Genomic DNA, 20,293 nt, shown 5'->3' with positions numbered 1-20,293 from the left:
AATAATTTTAAAATTGAAAATAAACCTCTGAAAATAATATCCAATTATCGTTCACAAAAATGTACTGTTGCTGATTTTATAAATATTATTGAAAACGTTTTGAGTGGGAATGCACTAAATCCAATTATTATTTTAGGTGATTCGAATATAGATATGTTTGGCAATTCTCACTATGGCGAATTGGAGTCGATGTTTCAAAACTATGATTGTTATAATGCGCATAACTTGGTGACACGGCCAAAAAGTAGATCTTGTATTGACCATATATTTAGCAATCTATTCGAAAAATTGTTTGTAGATTCTGTAGAATGTAATCTTTCAGATCATAATCTTCTTTCCTGCAAGTATATATGTAAAAAGGCTACATATTCGGGCATTGAATTCTCAAAAAAGTGTTGTGATTACAGGAAAGCTAGGGAAATTTTACAAAATAACCTACCGATGAATAGCAATCAGATGGACGTTTCTCTGTTAGTAGATGATTTCATGTCTTGCATGGGAGATGCAATCGAACAGTCAACTAGAGAAGTTAAAACTGAATCAATGTTGCAATATGATATTGCTCCGTGGATTAATAAAAACCTTCAAAAACTAATATTAGGTAAACAAAGGCTGTTAAAAAAACGACGAAGGGCAAAAAATAGAGATGCAACTCTAGAGAATACTTTAAAACGAATCAGCCGAGTCATAAAACTTGCAAGCAAAGTATCTAGGGAAAATTATTATGTGGAGAACTTAGAGAAGATAGGGAATGATCCCAAAAAGTGTTGGACTTTTATAAACAGAACTTTGTCAAGGACAAAAAGAGGTGATATCTGTTTGCATTATTCTAATGGAAGTATTCTAGTAAATGACTGTGATAAAGCAACTTGTTTAAATAACTATTTTCTTAATATAGTATCTGAACTTAGGAATGAAATTGATGTAAGCCCCGGTGATTCGATAAATTCATTAAGAACTCTTTCAAGAATAAACCTCGAGTTCAAAATTAATGCTATTAATCAAAATGATATTATGACGATATTATCAAAAATGGAAAATAAAAAGTGTCCTGGATATGACAATATTTCTACAGTTTTTGTAAAGGAATGTATACAAGAAATATCTCCAATATTAGTCTCTATTGTTAATAAAATGTTGTTATCTTCCACATACCCAGATGCATTAAAAATTCATAAAATAATTCCTATACCGAAGAATTCTGATGCTAAATCATTTGCAGACTATCGGCCAGTTGCTGTCTTATCTATAGTAGACAAAATTATAGAAAAGGTCTTATTTGACAGATTATCAGATTATTTTGAAGGAAATAATTTACTTTATAACATGCAGTTTGGCTTCAGAAAGGGATGCAGTACGATGGATGCGGTCTTAAATGTTACCCAATATATTTGTTCGGGGCTTGACAAGGGATTTAGTGGAGTAGCTGGTATTTTCTTCGATCTTACCAAAGCTTTTGATCTGGTAGATCATGACATTTTTATAGCGAAATTGGAATATTATGGAGTAAAAGGGAATGAAATCTTACTGTTTAAAGATTATTTGACGCGCAGAAAACAATACGTGCAAATAAATGATGCAAAAAGTCATATGGGTCATATTAATTGCGGGGTGCCCCAGGGGAGTGGATTGGGTCCCTTATTATTTTTAATTTATATTAATGATATTAGAAATTTATCTCTTGACGGCAAGGTAATAATGTTTGCTGATGATATATGCTTACTCTACCCATACAAGCATGATGTCGAATTGAAGGTAAGAATGGAACGAGATGCGGCATTAGTTGTTGAATTTGCACGATTGAATAGACTGCGAATTAATCCAAACAAGACTAAAATAGTAAGATTTCGCCCTTATTTGTCAAGAAGTAGTGCAATTTCGTATAGCATATATGTGGATGGAGAGACAAATATAAAATGTTTTTATTTTTCATACAAAAGTAATGGTCCATTTCACCCGCTAAATAATATGAGATCATCATCCAACATTTTAGGCATCTTTCTCGACCTAAACCCTTACCTCATGCAAAATTTCGTGACTATTGAGCTATAATTGCGACCTCTAGTGTGCTTATGATTACACTACAAGCAAAAAACTGGATATATAAGGCTGTAAGCCTGTTATCTGACCGTGTAAATCAACATAATTGGCATCAATGGAAAGGGCAAGAGTTGGCCTTCCAAATATTATTTACGTGGGCGGAATGTGTCTTCCAGGAATAAAGGTGTATTAAAAATTTTCACAATTTTCACACAAAAGTTATGGTCCATTTAACCCTCTATTGCAAGCATCTTCTTTTTCATATACTGTTACCTTGTTCGAATTTTGAAGGCGATCGGGCTATTATTACGACCAACAAAGCAGCTACAAAATCGGAAAAAATTATATTTTTGGTCCATTTCACCCGCTAAATATTTCACGATCATCACCAATAAGAATAGGTGTCTATTCTGGTCTGAACCCGACCTCCATGCAGAATTTCATGACGATCGGTCCATAATTGCGGCCTGGAGTTTGATTACAATTTATAATGGACAGACGGACAGACGGACACACATCTCAAAATCGCTTTATCTCGCCGAGATATGAAGATTTGTATACCACATTGCACAGTGGTTCCGCCAGTGGACAAAAATCGAAAAATTGATGGCGACAAATTTTATTGGGATTGAAATAAATATTCTCTAAACATATCAAATTGTTTATATCCAGCCTTATTTTTGTAAATTTACAGCGGATATACCCCAAGTTAAGTCGAATAAGTTGTGATTTGTATGTGAGGCCTTAAAAACGAACAAGTAAGAAAAGCGTTAAGTTCGGTCGGACCGAACTTTTTATACCCTCCACCACAAATTTCAGCCATTTCGGTGGATTAATGTGGTCACAACCTTCAAAATACCGAAATTTGGAAGGTACCGTTCTATGGGGGCTATATGATGGCGTGGACCTATACCTACAAATTTCTGGGGGAAAGTTTTATACGCCTAAAGAAGACTAAATACCAAATTTCAGCCATATCGGTGTGATAATGAGGCTAAAACGTTCAAAATATCGAAAATTGGGAGATATTGTATTATGGGGGCTATATCAACACGTGGACCTATATAAACATTTTATGGTAGAAATGTCTCTTAGCCTCTGGAAACACAAAATACAAAGTTACAACCGATTCTTTGGTCAAATGGGTCTAATACATTCAAAATATATTAAAATGACGCGTACTTTATATGGGGCCTTATATGGGGGCTATACCAAAACGTGGACCTATATAACCCAACTTTGGTAGGAATATTTCTTGGCCTCTGGAGACACAAAGTACCAAATTACAACCAATTCGGTGGTAAAACGGGCCAAATATCTTAAAAATTCCTTAAAACGATGACGCGTCACGCGTCATTTTGTATGGGGGCTATACGAAAGCGTGGACCTACATAGCCCGCTTTCAATATCAAAAGTCCTACGTAAATATAACATATTTTCCCAAAATTTCATCAACCTACGTCAATCCGTTCGGACGCTAGAGTGATTTCCACAGACGGACAGACGGACAGACGGACAGACGGACGGACATGGCTATATCGATGTAGAATTGCACGCTAATCAAGAATATATATACTTTGGTGGGTCTACAATGATTATTTCCAGTAGTTACAAACGTAGTGACAAACTTAATATACCCCCATCCTATGGTGGAGGGTATAAAAATACACTTGCAAAGCATTCGTAGGTTATGAGTAAAATTATAAAAAATTGGAGAGGTACATGTGCAATTTTCAAAATGATACTTATAGGTGATGACATTGGCAATGTTTTTACGAAAAAACAAATTCATAATTCGTTTTATAACTTCATTAAAAATAAATTCTTAATAAATGACTTATTCTGCTATTCTTAATATAATTACTATTAATTTATGTTGAGTTTTTCTAATATTGTGAGCATTTGTGAGTCTCGAAATTTTTTTTAGAATGCAGGGGAAAGTTTCTGGTTTACGATTAAAAAAATTCCAGCTGCCCCCATCTGCCACCCCCTAAGTTATTCCTCTCATGCCACGCTCGTAAAACCGTCAAAATTCCGTAAATCGGGAGGTACGTTTATATGGGAGCTATACGTAAACTTGGACCTATATTGAACATTTTTTGTATGGAGATATTTGGTTCACTCAGAACACAAAATGCCAAATTACAGTTGGAAAATTTCGCTAAAATTGTCAAAATACCGAAAACCTGAGGGTACATTTATATGGCGGCTATACCTAAACGTGGACCCATATTGAATATCTTTTGCAAGGAGGTAGTTAATTCACTCAGAACTCAAAATGCAAAAACAAAAATAAACATCCAAATCGGTTGGTTAATTTGGCCAAAATCGTCAAAATACCACAAATCGGGCGGTACCTTTCTATGGGAGCTATATCCAAATATGGACCTACATCCACTAAAAATAGTTTTCTATCTTTTTGGCTTGTTATAAACCTACGTTTAAAATTTGGAGGCCGTAGCTCCATTAGAACTATTTTTGGCACTCTTTTCCATACAAGTGGGACCACTGTGCATTGGGGGTCTCCGACGGTTATTTCGCGGTGTTACATGAATTTTTTCCAAAACAAACTTATAATACCCTCCACGTCTAAAAAGTGAGTTTTGCAGGAGAAGCTCTCAAAGTTTGGACATTTTTTTGAACTTCAGTACTATGCTAAGTCAATATTTGTTTATAAATTCTGTTCGGATTGACCGATCATTACCAAAATTACACAGAATTTAAGTTAAAGGGCGTTCGACACCTCCAAATAATAGTTTGCTAATTCTGAAAAGCGAGTTTTGCAGGACAAGCTCTAAAAGTTTGGAAATTTCTTTGACCTTTAGTACTATGCTAAGTAAATATTTGTTTATAACTTCTGTTCGGATTGTCCGATCATTACCAAAATTTGACAGAATTTAAGCTAAAGGACTTGAAATATAAAAATGTAAAGAACTTGAAAACATGCTAAGTCGACTTAGCATACTATTGTTTGGAGGCGTCGATATGGTAACCTCTATCATATTCTAATAATACAATTTTTGAAATATTTTGTGGTTGCCTCTAATAAGTAGTATTTTTATTGGAATTATACTGTACCTTTGTGATTAAATGCCCTTTAAAAGATTTTTCAATATGTTTTAAATAACATTTTTATTTAATTAAGAACAATTTGGATATAATAGAATAAATAAGTATAATATAGAATACATTTATGTATGTTCGAATTGAGTGTTGTGAAAAAGAAACTCAAAATAAAATGCCAAAAAATACAAGTTAATAAATATTTTGTTCTGGCAAAAGGCTACATGGTGTTAGTTTTTGACGGGAACTATATCCTCAGATAAACATATCGATGAAAATATTGCAATTTTCCGCAAAAATCGTCTTCGAACTTTTTTGAGTTTTTGGGTTTGAGTAACTTGATAGCGGCAAAATTGAGTATTCCTTCGCCTATGTTTTCATTAGTCTATGCTTTACATTTCTCCCTGTTGTCTCTCCGTTTGTTCCATACTTATACCGAACCATGTGTATGGTGGAGAACATTATGAAACAACAACAGATGTTTATGTCATACATACATTCTTTTTCTTGTTATTTCGATCACTTGCATACGATTTCTATTAATTATTCATAGACAAAATTAAATAATGCACAAAATTGACTACTGATTTTTCTTTTTACACATTTTCATATCTTCATTCGCAAATAAATTGTAGTCATTAATACCGTCAACAAATACTCGAACTATTTCATTTTTTGTTTGGAATCTGTTTTTACTAATTTTATACCATTATTTTAAATGGAAATTAAATAAAATTGTCAACATTTTACTCAGCGACAGAACAACTAATGAGAGAATAGGTATTTGCTTTTGGCAGTGAACAGCTGTTGCACGTGTATCGGGCAAGGTTCCTAGTTTTTGACACTTCATATGTCAAAATGAGAAAGTTAAGCAGATTGTGGTAGGATTGACCATCAGATAATTATGATTATATTACCATATATCAAGATTTTGTGATTTGTTGTTGTTTTTATGGTGAACAGAATCAAAATTGATAATATACATTATCGCCTTTAAAATAAAATATGCACCGCAAAAATTATTTGGTGTCAGCCAAAATAAAATTTTGCCCACCACCAGATAAAAAAAAACGCAAATATATGCAGCTAGAACATTTTTTTTTTTAACTTGATAACATTTCCAACACTCTTCAAAAAAAAATTGAGAGTGACATAGGATGACATAGCTTAATTTCAATATTGAGGACTTGGCAAAAATCCACAAAAACGTATTTTAAACAAATTTTAATTTTAAGCGCATTTTATGCGAATAATTTGTAGAGATTTTTATGTAAAACTAATTAAAATACCTTTAGCTAAAATTTCCATTTGGAAAAAAATTATTTTATCTTTTAAATTCTTGTGACTTCTTACTGACGTTTTAAAAGTCTTAAAGAGATCATACATAAATGTCAACTTCTTCTGTTTTGTATTCTAAAGTACCGTTAAAATTACAACAAGTAAAAAAGTGTCAGTCGGCTTTGCCGACAAAGATATACCCTCAGCCAATGTGAATTGAAACTTTCATCTACGGACAGATCGAATGTATTTAGGGTCTCTTCAGAATTTTGTGGCCCTTTTTGAACATTTGAACTTGCCGACAAAATGTGGATTAGGAATTAACACAAATGTTGAACTTTTGTGGGGGAGGTACCCTTAGGGAGGACCGATATGGGCCATTTTAGAAGTTAAACTAAATTTGGACAAAATATTAGGAGATCCAAAGTTTGGACCAAATTGGTTGCACCATTCAAGTGATATCGTCCTAACATTTTAGTGACATTTTTTAATTATTTGGAAGAAGTACCGGAAGTTGAGGACCGGTATTGCCCCATGAAACTAAGTTTGGATAAAATATGACGAATACCAAATGTTGCATCGGTAGAACAGTTCGAGAGCCACATATGGTGATATAGGGGTTTTTACACCTTTCGGGATGTTTTCCCAAGAAATATGGACTTGTCCCTGAAAAAAACTGTTACCGTCGTAATGGAGGTAGCGAATGCAAATCGCTTCAACAAAATCAAAGTGATTCGAGAGCAGGTCTTACAGTGAACTTATTCGAAATTTTGGGGGGAGGCACTAGAAGGAGTAGACAAATATAGTCCATATTCGAGCCTGATCTATATCTGGGAGATATATTGGGAAGTGCAGAGTATGGATTACATCGGTCACTCCCTTCAGGAGTTATAGTGCGCATAATTTTTCCGAAAATTTTTGAACTTTTGTGAAGGAGTGGACCGATATGGTTTATCTTCGAACTTAAACTATGTTTGGACAAAATATTACGAATGCCAAATTTTGGACCGAATTGGCAGATCCGTTCGAGATTTATCTTGCGCTCCAACCACTACACACCGTGTCATAGGGTTATTTTTGCACCTTTCAGGCTATTTTCTCAGGAAGTATGGAATTGCCCCTGATGAAACTTGTACCGTCGTATGGGGGACAGCGAATACAAGTTGTTACAACAAAAATCAAAGCGATTCGAGAGCAGGTCCTAAACTGAACATTTCCGAAATTTTGTGTGGGAGATACCCGAAGGATTGGACCGATTGATTCCATATTGGAACTTCATCTAAGTCTGGTAGAACTTTCACGATGTACAAAGTGTGCGCCAAATCGGTTACTCCCTTCAAGAGTTATCGTGCGCACAAATTTTCTGAACATTTTCGAACTTTTGTGGGGGAGTTACCGGAGGGAGTGGACCGATATAACCCATCTGCGAACTTTAACTAAGCCTGGGTAAAATATTATGAAAGCCAAATTTTGGACCGAATCGGTTGATCCGTTCGAGAGTTATCGTGCGCTCCAGCCAGACAGACGGACGGACATCGCTAAATCAACTCCAAATTGTCTAAACACATTTCGTCCAAACATACTTGGGGTCTAAAACCATTTTTTCGATGAGGCACATTTTGCCCGTATGAAAGTGTATATACCCTCGTTAGCATAAATGCTGAGGGTATAAAACATTGTTGGAATATTAAAAGATGATATGTTTAGAGCTAATTTGCTGAATTGTCATGGACATTTTTTGATATCGATTTTCCGATTTTTGTCGCAGGTTGGGACCACAGTGGAGTGGGTCAGTATAGTCAATATTCGAAACTTTTCTAAGTCTGGTAGAAATATAACGATGTGCAAACTATGGACTAAATCTGTTACTGCCTTCGAGAGTTATATTGCGCACCATTTTATCGAAAATTTTGAACTTTATTGGAGGAGGTACCCGAATGGGAACAAACCTATTTGGGCTTTAAAACCATTATTTCGATGATGGTCGTATGAAAGTGCTACGGTATATGCACAGCCTAAAGGCTGTTTTTTACCAAATACCCTATCGATTATTCCTAGACCACACGTTATGCTAACACAGTATCCTCACGATGTACTCGTGCATATTCAAACATGTGTCCAATATTTACCCCGATTCTTTTTTAGGAATAATTACATACTTCCCTGAAATGAACACAAGGTTCATTGCCATCCATAATTTAACCAGCTCTTATAATAGATTCCCCCACGAAATGAATATTGCGGCATATGTTATTGGCTCCGTTCAATCGATTGTCGAGAATATTAACATATTCTCGGTATCACTTAAAATAGATAAATGTACTTTAAACAAATATAAATCTTCTCGTGTGGAAAGCAAACGGCAGCGCAGTCACACAAAAACTGGCATCTCAACTACCCACAACATGTGCATGGAAAGTCCTCAGCAACATCAGTGGCATTTGCCATTAAACGCCGCCACGATACGTTTTCGTTTCCTTCAAAAGATTTGTTTATTTTTGGTGCACGGCATTGTGTTTGAATTGCCTTTTAATGTTGTATCTTTATTTAGAATTAAGGCAAACATTGTTGGGTATTTTCTTTTCATTAGCCAGCCAGTGTGTGCGTTTCTGTTTTGTATCGTTCATAACTTGTGGTAATAATTTTCATCTTCCGTGTTATGAAATGTTTACAAAGAGTCATGATCTTTCGCCTCAAAAGTTCAACGAGCCACAAAATGAGGGAATTTGCTTAAGTAGTGATGGCTGCTGCAAATGTTTACGTTACGTTGCGTTTGTTGTTTTGTCTGTCCAATATTTAGTTTTTTTTTTTCAACTCACTTTGATACTGTCAATCTAAAGACTCTTAAGTGGTTTCATTTCCTCAATTTTTCTTGGGGAGGTTTAATGGAATTTTGTGGGTTTTTACTCCACAGAGAATATCAATCTCCCAATTTTTTTATGGTAATTTACACAATACAATTATTAAGTGGAAAACATGTTTACAGTTTATCAAATTTATTTAGAAAAATTTATGATTTTTTTGATGTAATAAATACCGATCGAGTTGCATCTGTTGGGCTGTTTGATCGTATGTTGAAATTGAAATAAATGCAATTTCCTAAATATCAATCTTATATTAAGGGAATTTCTTTATTGGACGTAATTTATTTCATAATATTTGTGAGAAGTGTAGATTGGGAGAAAATATACACTAGAATCAATGGGTAAGAGGTGTATACATTTTTGTTTATGTACTTATTATGCAAATTGATTAAATAGCCACTTCGGATTCCCATTGGGATTATTTAAAAATTTTACCGTACACCACTATGTGGAGAGGGTAGTAAAAGTTTGTTTTGGTAAAATTCATGTAACACTGTGAAATATTCGTCGGAGACCCCAATGCGGCATACCAATCTTCATATCTCGACCAGATAAAGCGATTTTGAGATGTGTGTCCGCCCTTCCGTCCGTCTGTCCATTATAAATTGTAATCAAACTCCACGCCGAAATTATGGACCCATCGTTATGAAATTTTGTATGGAGGTCGGGTTCTGACCAGAATAGACCCTATTTTTATTCATGATGATCGTGAAATATTTAGCGGGTAAACTGGACCATAATAATATTTATCCAATTCTGTAGCGGCTGTGTAGGTCGCAATAATAGTCCGATTAACGAAATATTAAATAAGGTAAGAGTATATGACAAAGAAGAAGCTTGCAATTTGAGATTGCGATCCGATTATATTTAGCGAGTTAAATGGACCACAACTTTTGTGTGAAAATTGGGACATTTTTAATATACAGCTTATATATTTATTCCTGTAAGAGACATTCCAGGCAAGTAAGCTATGCTTGGAAGATGAACGCTTGACATTTCTATTGATGTCAATTGTGTTGGTGTACATGATAAGATAACTGAGTTACAGCCTAATATACCCAGTTATTTGTTTGTAATGTAATCATAAAAGAGCTAGAGGTCGCAATTATAGCTCAATAATCACGAAATTTTGCACGAGGTAAGAGTTAAGTAGTAGAAGATGCCTAAAATTTTGGATGATGATCTGGTACTGTTAAGCGGGTGAAATGGACCATTACTTTTGTATAAAAAATAAAAATAAAAAAAAATGTATTTCCTTGAGGGCATATACCGGCAAAGTAGCCTACATATGGAAAAAGAAAAAAACTACTGACATTTCCCCCTGATGCAAATTGCAATAACGTGTCTGCTAGATAACGGGCCTACTAGCAACTAAGTAGTGGGTTTTGTGTTGAGAACCACAGTTTCTTCCCATGCTACAAATTGTCTCTATCATGACAGAAAAATTCCCAGTTCTGGCATTATTGCAAATTACGTGGAGCCTCAGCGTATTAATTGTCCAATATATTGCAGCATGGGGTCGCTTAGCCACTTTTTGCAAAATGTACGCGGTGTCGCTATCGTTAAAGTTTTTTTGAAATATTAATTTTGGTGAAGGCGAAAGCACCGACCTGGCAACATTAAATTTTTAATGGTGGCAAAATGCTCCTCAGTAATGTTGGCGATATTTCCTGAGTATTTCAACCATGAACAACTTTTTTACAAGTGGAGTCTTAGGACGCGCCGTTCGGACGCGGCGATAAATGGTAGGACCCATATTATTGAGCCAATATAAATAGGGGTGCCCTCAATTATATGAGGGATTGTTTGTGGAAGAATTATTGTATTATTATTTAAGCTTGATGAGATAAGTGGTAGAATCCACAAAGTTATTTCTTACAATAAGTTATTTGTTAAATAAAGGAATCTTGATGTGTTTGTAGCTAATTGCAGGTGTAGTGATGTAGTGGTGTAGGGTATCACATGGTCGTGCCTGTCCGACTATATCACTCTAACGGGCTTTAAAGGCAGCTCCCCAGGTGACACCACGGGAGGTCAGTATCCACTTGAGATGAAAGAGAGACCAGGATAAGTCCTGGGATTTGCGATGTCAAAGCTGATTAGGGCCATTCCTTGGTATAGAAATTTGTGTATAACCAATAAAAATTGGAGTACAAATAAGAAAAAATAGGGTTTCCAGAGTTTTCGGATCAGAGACACGTGTATCGGCGTTTTTAACCCTTACATCGGAAAGTAACCAAAGTAGGCGGGTCTCAGGATACACCAGATCTGTAAATCTTATATAATCGTCAGGAATCTCTAAAAATGAAAAACTCGTTTTAGGATATATCCATTTATGTAAATTTCTAGGGTTAATTCCGTAAATGTCACCAAAGCAGAAGTTGTTCCCATCATTGTATTATTTTGGACCACCCCAAATCGTGTATGTGAGAGCCCATGTTTTTTCAGCAAAATTGATTCTGATATTTTCATCCTATTTAATCTAAATAGACATTTCATTTCTTTGTTGACCCATAGTAAATTTGACGAAGAATATTTTGGTCTTTGACATCATCTCTCTAAAATCATGTTTTGTGGGACAATAAACTCAGATGAAGTCCGACTTTAACCCTAAAACGTGTTTTTCATTATTAGAGATTTCTGGCGATTAGATATGATTTACAGATTTGGTGTATTCTGAGACATATAGCAAAATTTTAGGGCAAACAATTTTGTAGAATATTTGGATTTGATATGATCACATTTGAAAGGAGTTTTTGAAAGATTTTTGAAAAAAGGACGAAAAAGACCCCTTTGATGAACCGCATGAGGGTTAAAATTTTAACAAAAATATTTCCCTTATTCTCCTGTGTAAGGTTGCTAAAGACACTATATACCCAGCAAAATTTTATGGAAGTGGTTCCATGAGATGCCATGATTTCATTGGTTCTTTTGCATTGGTTCAAATGAAGTCGTGAAAGATCCGATCTTTTCATCAGCATTTGAACCCATTCAAAGGAAGTCGTGAAAGATCCGGTCTTTTCATCAGTATTTGAACTCATTCCATCGATCCCAACAGAGATGAATTTTGTGTTTTTATTTATTTATACACATGTATATTTTCTTTTACTTATCTAAATACGTTTAAAGCTATGTAAGATTTATTATGCTAGGAAGTATCAATCATTCATCTAAAAAATAGAGTCGGACTGCACTCTTTGGTATTAGTTGTGTCTTTTTACTTTTTCAGTAACAATTATGCAGTAACTTGTTTTCAGAGAGTAAGAGAGAGTTTTCTCTTTGATACGAAACTAGAGAAAAAAAGTAAAAAGACAGCATTTAGTAAACTTTAGCAAGATAACAGTTGACGACCGAAACAAAAACATTGGCGCCAATGCATGAAAGAAAAACTAACTCCAAGGCAATGAAAAAGTTCTTAAATTTTAAGCAAAATAAATAAAAAAAATAATTAATATATTAATAAAATAATCAATAAATATAACTAAATTGTAGTATTTTTCGACAAAAATCAGATAAACATTGAGCAGCTGACCATTAGCAGATGATTAAACACAGCTGATCGAACATTTCGTAATAATAAGTCTGTCTGGTTACTTTCCCAGCAAGAATTGTCCAGCAAGAACTTTCTCAGAGAGTAAGGGGTTTTTATTCTCTTTTGCTAGAAAATTGTAAAAAGTAAACAGACACCGTCCCAGCAAAAACCAGCAAGCAATCAGCTGACTTGCCAAAACAGAACCATTTGTCCGCCAACAAAGGAAGCAAACACGTAAAAAGACACACCTATTATAAAAGTGTCCTTGCATGCTCTAGAGAACCCTGCTCTACAAGTCGATTTGTAGATCCCAACAAAAGAGTATACAGTATGTTGTAAGTCCCGGCCCATACTAGAGTGATTTCATTGAAAAATTTCATGAAATTATGCGTCTCTAGATCGACTTCCATAGTAGAGTAAAGTCTTAAAATTGCAAGAGTGAGGAATTCGATTTAAGATCGCCTAATTTCATGATTTTTTTTAATAAAATACAGGCTAGTGTGGACCGGGACTAAAATAGAATTCACGAAATAGTAAATTGCAGTTGGAGTCCATGTCAAAATCTGCACTGGTGATGGGAAGTAAAAAACCTTTCGTAAAATGAATCAAAATCAGTTGCGGAGGAAGTAAACTCTGTTGCGAGCAGCGGCGGTGCTATAACTACATCAGCTGGATGTGCCGGGTGCCGAGTATCTCACTAAAGTGTTCAACCTGTTGCTTGCCAAACACATCGTTCCCGAAGTCTGGAAAGTAGCCAAGCCTGGCAAGGATACCACCTAAGGTGAATCGTACAGACCGATTTCGCTTTTGTCGCCCGTAGCAAAGACTCGTGGCGCTCGATTTGTCAAAACCCTTTGATACTGTCAAGCACTCCACACTGTTTCAGGTCATCGAGCAGACTACGCTCCGTCCAAGTTTGAAACGTTGGTACGTAGAATTTAGGATCAAGAAGTCCAAGAACCGTAGAGTCAAACATGGAGTTGTCCAAGGTGGGGTGATATTGCCGGAACTGTCTAACCTATACCTCTTGTGAATTCCAACCGCTGCAGACAACATTGACATCGTAACGTATGCGGATGATTGTGCGATCTTGGCGTCAGATGCCTTCCCTGATGACATTTGTGAATGGCTGAACTCCTTTTTGTCTGATCTTACCACTTTTCCACGCGAGGAATATGCAAATATCATCCAATAAATCTACGGCCCCTCTGTTCACCACCTGGACGCAGCAGAGTTGAGAATAGAGTTGAATGTCATGGTCGATGGTAGCAGAATTCAGACCACAGACCCAGGTAGGCCAGGGGGATCTTCATGATCTAGAGAGGGACGTCCAACGTTACAAGAGATAACCCCTAGATCAACAAGCCCATTAAACAGGTTTAAGTAGCATTTACATGAATGCTGTCGCAGATGCAATAAACAACTATCGTGTGAATGCGGTCCTCGGAGAACATCCACCATCTATAGCAGCTGAGGAGCGTCAGCTGTCAGAACAAAGCAGAGTAGTTTTTTCAATGCGCTCGGGATGGTGCTGCCGTCTAAATTCCTATAGGACAAGGATTGATGACACCGTGCAAAACATCTGCCCAGCATGCGGCACAGGCCCGCATGACCCACTGCACCTTTTTAACTGACTTACCAAACCTACATATAAACTTAAGTATACATTCTTACAACTGATAGACCCAGAGTCAGATTAAGCAGAAAAATGAACATACAAACATATGAACTACTGTTACAACAACAACAAACGGCAATTGTGGATGTATACATTTTGATGGTAATTAAAATATAGTTATTTCATAAATTCCTTTGAATTAATAAAGAAATCATGAAAATCGTATTGCAATACAGCATTTTCCATTTTCCGAACAAGATGTGAAAATTTCACGCCAAAGGTTTGGTGAAAATGACATGCCAAAGATTAGTGAAAATGCTATTCTACGGAATCGGTTAAGATAACATGCCAAAGGATTGGTATAGATGCCATGCCAAAGAATTGTTGAGATGACATTCCACGGAGTTAGCGAAGATGACATGCTTAGGATCTGAAAATGAATTGCATCTTTTGGGGGTCACGCTCTTGTAAAAAGAATGAGTGAAGATGCCAAAAAAATGACATTCCATTTCACTTGCACCCATTCTTGAATAGCATCTTTGGCATCGAACATATTGCTGGGTACGTAAAATGCAAGGATTCCAAGATATCTTAACTCGAATATTTCGAAAAAAACTAGAAATGGGCGGAACCTGCCCCGCCTACTTTGGTTACTTTCCGACGTAAACGTTAAAAACGCCGATATACGTGACTCATATTTTTGGCTGTACTTTCATATTCTCCTCAGTTTTCCTTGTAATTTTTTTGTGTTGTCGCACAGTGCAATCATTTAATGTGGTAAAATTATATGTTTTTGTTACTACCCGGTAAACCGAACAAGTGGATAATCCGGACACCGCCGAGATTATCTATATATATAAAAGAGTAGTGAGGTGAGTGACTGACTGACTGACTGATTGACTGATTCATCAGCGCCCAGACGAAACCGTTGAAGCTAGAAAGTTGAAATTTTGGGTGTAGGTTGCTGTTGGTGTGTAGGGGTGAGATAAGGCTGGGTTTTTGGAAAGTCGACCTAGAAGTGTACGAAAAGTACTAAAAGGTACTAAATATGGTACCCTTTGTATTAGGCAAACGGTAAGAGCTAGAATTCTGAAATTTGGAATGAGGGTAACCGACTGATAGCTAGAAAGATGTACCAACGGGTTTTTGGAAATTCCAACTACAAGGGTACGAAAAGTACTAAATGATACTAAATTTAGTAAAATTTGGATTTGTGTGAACGGATAGAGCTGGAATTCTGAAATTTGAAATAAGGGTAACTTGTGGAGAGTAACAAAGAAAGGTTTTTGAAAATTCGAACTATAAGTGCACGAAAGTACTAAATGGTACTAAATTTAGTACAATTTGGATTTGGGTGAACGGATAGAGCTGGAATACAGGCATTTGGAATGAGGGTCACTGATGAAGAGTAATAATGAAAAACTTTTGGAAATTCGAACTGTAAGGGTACGAAAAGTAATAAATGGTACTAAATTTAGTACAATTTTGATTTGGGTGAACGGATTGAGCTGGAATACAGACATTTGGAATGAGGGTCACTGATGAAGAGTAACAATGAAAGGTTTTTGTAAATTCGAACTATAAAGGTACGAAAAGTACTAAATGGTACTAAATTTAGTACAATTTGGGTTTGGGTGAACGAATAGAGCTGGAATCCTGAAATTTGGAATGAAGGTCACTGTTGGAGAGTAAAAAAGAAAGGTTTTTGGAAATTCGAACCATAAGTGCAGGCAAAGTATTAAATGGTACTAAATTTAGTACAATTCGGATTTAGTTGAACGGATAGAGCTGGAATCCTGAAATTTTGAATTAGGATCACTGATGAAGAGTAAAATTGAAAGGTTTTTGGAATTCGAACTATAAGTATACGAAAAGTAATAAATGGTACCACATTTAGTACAATTTGGGTTTGGGTGAACGAATAGAGCTGGAATCATGAAATTTGGAATGAAGGTCACTGATGAAGAGTAAAAAAGACAGGTTTTTGGAAATTCGAATTACAAGGGTACGAAAAGTACTAAATGGTACTAAATTTAGTACAATTTTGATTTGGGTGAACGGATTGAGCTGGAATACAGACATTTGAAATGAGGGTCACTGATGAAGAGTAACAATGAAATTCGAACTATAAGGGTACGAAAAGTACTAAATGGTACTAAATTTAGTACAATTTGGATTTGGGTGAACGGATGGAGCTAGAATCCTGAAACTTTAAATTAGGGTCACTGGTGGAGAGTAATAAAGAAAGGTTTTTGGAAATTCGAATTATAAGTGCACGAAAAGTTCTAAATGGTACTAAATTTAGTACAATTTGGATTTGGGTGAACGGACTGAGCTGGAATCCTGAAATTTGTAATGAGGGTCACTGATGGAGAGTAACAAAGAAAGGTTTTTAGAAATTAGAACTAAAAGTGCATGAAAAGTACTAAATGGTACTAAATTTAGTACAATTTGGATTTGGGTGAACGGATAGAGCTGGAATCCTGAAATTTGGAATGAGGATCACTGATGAAAAGTAACAATGAAAGGTTTTTGGAAAGTCGACCTATTAGTGTACGAAAAGTACTACATTTAGTACAATTTGGATCTGGGTGAACGGATTGAGCTGGAATCCTGAAATTTGGAATGAGAGGTCACTGATGGAGAGTAACAAAGAAAGGTTTTTGGAAATTCGAACTAAAAGTGTACGAAAAGCACTAAATATTGTACACTTTGGATTTTAATTAACGAATAGTGCTAAAATTTGGAATAAGGGTTACTGATAAAGAGTAAGAAAGGTCGAAAAGTCCTAAATGGTAGTGACTTTAGTATGATTTGGATTTGGGTGAAGATAGAGCTGGAATCGTGAAACTTGGAATTAAGATTACTGTTAGAATGTAGAATTGAGATATGGAGGTAAGTTTAGAAAATCATACTAATGTGCACTAAGCAATACTAAATGGTACTAAATTCGATATAATTTGCATTTGCGTGAACAGATTACTGTTGGAGTGTAGGATTGCGGTTACTTTGGAAATTCGTACTTATGAAAAAGTGCTAAATGAAAGTACATTGGCTATAATTTGGATTTAGGTGAACGAAAGAACTGAGTTATGCAGTAGTTTTTGGAAAGTCATGTATGATAAGTGGTAAATGATACAAAATTTGGTACCTTTTGGTATTTGCTATATGGTACAGAATTTTATACAATTTGTGATTTTGTAAAGGGGTAGAACTGGAATTTTTAGATTTGAAATTCGGTATTAGATTAGCAATTGTTGTTTAGAGTGGAGGTAGGGATGAAGTTTTGAAAATTCGCACTTACTTATACAAAAAGAACTAAATAGTAATATAATTGCTTTCAGCGGAACATATAAAGCTGGAAAAGTGAATTGCGGTCGGGATATATGTTGAGTATAAGGAAGTAAGCTTTGAAACGTTTAATTATGTGTACGAAAAGTTTGGTAACATGTTAGTACCAAAACCATTTTGGTATTGTGTAAACGGTTAAAGTGAGAAATACCTACTATAGGTGGACGAAAAGTACTAAATGGTACTAAATTTGGTGTTGGGTGTAGGAACAAAGCTTGGATTATATAATTTGGACAAAAAATACGAAATGGAAAAATATTTGTTATGAAGATCACTCTGAACTTTGAGATAAAGTTCGGAGTTCGGTTGGAAAATGTGCATAAAATCTTCAAAATACTCTAAGTCTTCAAAATACCTCTTCCAATAAAAGTGGATTGAAGTAGACATTTCTTAAATTAAGGTTTTATATCCTCTGAGTATTCAAGGTCCAAATGTAAAGAAAATTGGACAGTATAGATTTGTTCTATTTTTAAAAAACTCTAAGTCGTGGGGTACCGTTATATGGGGATATATTCCGAAAATTTTACGAACCCATTCGGGTTTTTGGCGAAACCGCTGAAGCTAGAACCTTGAATTGTGAATGTGCGTTATTGTTGTTGTGAAGGGGTGAGATAAAGTTTAGTGTTTGGAAATTCGCATTGGGAGGGAATGCTGTGTAAGTGAAGGAGGGAAACCAGAAGTCAAGTCTGAAATTTGCAATATGAGTCTCTGTTGGTGTATGTCTGTGATATGAGGTAGTAGTTTTGGAAATCCGAAATAAAAAATATGGTAGCTGTGTAGGAGTGCGATACGGCTGATATGTTTTTTTTTGGAATTAAAGGAATTAAATCGATTAAATGTTGGTATTAAAAATAGGTGTTAATACAACAGAATCGTCAGTGTTCACCACTTCAACATTAAATATTGTTCATATATATTTTATGCCCTTTCCGCATACGAAGTGGCGGGCATTTGCTAGTACTGTATATTTTTAAAAAACTTAATCCAAATGTATTGCAAGTTGGCACTCTGGATCCCCATCCAATAGAAATAACCTTATTTACATTGAAATTTTTTATATTGGTGAAAAATCCCAAACAAACACATCTGACCAGAGAGCAACACCATCTACATTTACAGGGTTTTTATCGAACACAATTGTTTTAAACAAATTATAGTAGTTTTTAGTGACCATTTCAATACATAAACAAATCTTCTGATAAACAAACCATTAATTTGCTTGATTTAATTGAACAAATAAATCATTGGTTATTCCACTCCAATTGTATAAACCTAATTCTTCACTTAAATCATCATTTACAAGTGTTTACAAATAAACCACTAATTCTAACAAAACACCAATTAATTTTTATAAAAGTTGTAAAAAAATGAAATTGAGTTCGTGAGATTGGTGTTTGTGTGATACATCAGAAGTCAATTGTCTTTAATGTTTTAACAAAAAAATATTCAGAATTTGATAAAAATGATAACACAACAACAAACAAACATTTTGTAACCACAATCCGACATAGGCTTCTTACGGTATTCCTAAAGTATTTTGTTAAAAATTCTCAGGCTTTCGGACAAAGTGTGAAACTCATTTCAACAGTTCAACGTGTTATTCAATGGCACTAGACTAATTAATCACATTTAAGTATAAAATGATGTTATAACAACAAAACACACACACTCACACATACATGTACCATGATCATTAACAAATTAATCATTACATGAGTAAAATTAAACAATTTAAATAAATGGACATTCAGTGTCTACCAACTCTGCTCGTCCGTTCGTTCGTTCGTTCGTCCATCCGTGTTTTGGGGTTTGGACACCGCCCATCAATTAAACAAAACTCGAAGAAAGGCAACAAAAACCACAATACACATGAGAGTGGTCACAACATGTTAAACGCCTGTACAAAAATTCAGGGTATACTGACCGATAGATAAGTAAATGAACGAATGAAAGGACGGACAGACAGACAGACATGCGAGAGAATGAATTGCTGCGATGGTAGTGAATCCATCAATTGTTACAATTGTTGATGATTTGTTGAGTTCTATCGAAGAATTGATTTTCAGCCAACATTACCTTTACTGTACAAATTTACATAGGGGAATGTACTCACCTAGAGTCGTGAACTAGAGTTGTGAACTTACTTTGTGTACGTTAGGGCGGTTCTTACAGATTTTTTTAAAAAAAGTGTTGAAGAATGTGAAATTGGTGCTTGATTAGCCCGTGAACCATCATTTAAATACCGTCGTGACAAGCGCATGAACAAAATCAAAAAAGAAAAGTCTAGAGTCTAGTGAAACCCTGCCCTTTTCGACATTAACTTTCTGCAGATAAAACTTTCTTATGGAAAACAATTAAAAATACCAGTCAGCAATGAACAGGCCACCTTCTTTTATTTGATTTTCGGAGGAACATTTTTGTAAATTTTTTTCAGGTAGAAAATCTGTTTTTGTTTGCTTTTTCAGTTTAAGAAAAAAAAATTACATTGAAAAACTGAGCTAGAATATTCTACAAAAAGATTCCTCATTCTATTCCCAGGAAAATTTT

The sequence above is a fragment of the Musca autumnalis genome, unplaced genomic scaffold (genome assembly GCF_047663935.1).
Source record: "Musca autumnalis isolate F117 unplaced genomic scaffold, ASM4766393v1 scaffold_1, whole genome shotgun sequence".
In the NCBI taxonomy this organism is placed as follows: Eukaryota; Metazoa; Arthropoda; class Insecta; order Diptera; family Muscidae; genus Musca; species Musca autumnalis.
The sequence above is the reverse complement of the archived record's forward strand: the minus strand, read 5'-3'. Positions refer to the sequence as shown.